The 2,011-nt window shown below is 43.7% G+C and overlaps 1 long non-coding RNA gene across 1 annotated transcript; it reads left to right on the top strand.

Annotated features, from left to right (window-relative positions):
* The first annotated feature begins 255 nt into the window (after positions 1–255).
* LOC144240625 (uncharacterized) lies at positions 256–1,607 on the top strand. The gene is made up of 2 exons (XR_013337778.1): positions 256–319; positions 1,420–1,607. It is a non-coding gene; the product is annotated as an uncharacterized LOC144240625 (long non-coding RNA).
* Positions 1,608–2,011: the final 404 nt, after the last annotated feature.

Genomic DNA, 2,011 nt, shown 5'->3' with positions numbered 1-2,011 from the left:
ATCTCATGGTTCCTAGGTTCGAGTCCTGCGTTGGGCTCTGTGCTGACAGCATGGAGCCTTCTTGGAATTCTCTCTCTCTGTGCCCCTCCCCGGCTCTCTCGCGCGCGCGCTCTCTCTCAAAATAAATAAATAAAGCTTTTTTAAAGAAAAGTAACACTAGCCACTGGGGAAGTACAGTTCTATCGCAGGGTAATTACATTTTCATGTTACAAGTTTTCAAGGCAAATAAATAGTTACAAATATTTTGCAGCGCCCATAACACTCAACGGATTGTCCAATGTGTCCAATGAAGACAATGAATATCCATCAAAATACGCAGGTGAGTCACACAAAATCCTCCTTCCTAACCCTGATCACGTGGACATGGCTGTAATTGTAATCTGATGATTTGCAAGCGTACAGCTTCCTTTCAGGTTATTTGTCTTTTGCTTTGCTTCGCATTGTTTTTGTTTGAATGCCAGTGAAACTTCTGTTGATCTCAAAAGACAGGAATCAACACCCGACAGTCTGTAAAGCCAGAAGGTGAATATTTGTTGGAGATACGCTGTATGCAAAAACGATTCCATTTCTGACAGGGTAAATAGTATCTACGTCACGTAATAACATTGAACTCATGTTAGTCTTGGCCCCTTCCTGACCCTGCCTTGCTTATTGTCTGATAAAGAGGCTTCTTAACCTAAAACAAAGCAGACCAGAAACCAAATGGACTCTAACCTTAATGTTCCACATTAATGCTGGCAAATATTTGACACGAATATTTCCAAATACAGTAAAATGATTCTACTGGACACGAAGGGCCTTACATTAATTGTGTTAACATTTAACATTTTAGCTGCAGGAAAACTACTTTTCCAGCTCCTTGTATAATTCCAAGTTATTTCCTAAGCTCCCTAAACCTCTCTCTAACCTGTCACCTCCTTCCCCAGGCTTCTATGCAGGAGCTCTACCTTCTGCCCTTCCCCACTACCCTAGGGACATCAAGGGAAGTTGAGGGAGGGTGAGGACCCACAGCCATTTGTCAGGGACACCGCTGCATGGCTACAGAGGGTAGCGGTGTGGCCACCAGTAGCCCACATGGCACTTCCCGCAAACTGAAGAGGCCCCCTGAGGACCCATGGACTGGGGGAAAGGACACCTTCCAGGTGGAGGGACACCTTCCGAACTGCCGGCTACAGGAAGCCACTGCTCCTCACCCATCTCTCGGGGGGATATGAGCCTCGGGACACCCTTCTGCTCCGGTAGGCTGAGCCGCCTCTTCCTGGACCAGCGAAGGAACAGAAAGTGAGGGAAGGGAAAGAGTGAGGCTGGAGAGAGTTAACTCACCTCGTTGGATTTACGGAATGAATAATATAGTTCTATCACCTGTTGCTCTTTTATCCAACTTATACCAACAATAATCCCTCTGTTTTTTTATTCCAGGTGTAAGGAAAAACAAGACTACTATCACCGAGATGAATTTCGAGCAAGATGATGACATAGCATATGCCATACCTAAAAGATACATCAAATGGAATATGGAGAATTTGGATTTGTAAACTTCAATCCAGAATTGCTCTTTCATGTAGCACTGCACAACATGAAACAATAAATGCAGCATTTAATCAGAAGCCTATGGCCACTAGTTTTTCCGCCGTATATGTTGCAAGTGTCATTGTGAGTCAGGAATTCAGATTCTTAACCATGCAGGAGAGAAGTGCTTTGATAAGGGACAGGCGGTAGATGAAATAAGGGAGCTAGGCATTAAGCGGGAATTTAATTTGTATTTGTTTATAGGAACTGTACAATGCAGTCTCCTTTTTTGTTTGTTTNGGCTCTGTGCTGACTGCCAGCTCAGAGCCTGGAGCCTATTTCAGTGTCTGTGTCTCCCTCTCTCTCTGACCCTCCCCTGCTCACGCTGTCTCTCTCTCTCTCTCCTAGAAATAAAAATATTAAAAATAAAATAAAATAAAATGGTATTTCTGAGTCTTTAGGTATATCTATTTTTTCTCTTCTATTCCCCTGTGGGAATGAC

This window comes from Crocuta crocuta, unplaced genomic scaffold (assembly GCF_008692635.1).
Source record: "Crocuta crocuta isolate KB4526 unplaced genomic scaffold, BGI_CrCroc_1.0 scaffold510, whole genome shotgun sequence".
NCBI classification, from domain to species: Eukaryota; Metazoa; Chordata; class Mammalia; order Carnivora; family Hyaenidae; genus Crocuta; species Crocuta crocuta.
The sequence above is the reverse complement of the archived record's forward strand: the minus strand, read 5'-3'. Positions and strand labels throughout refer to the sequence as shown.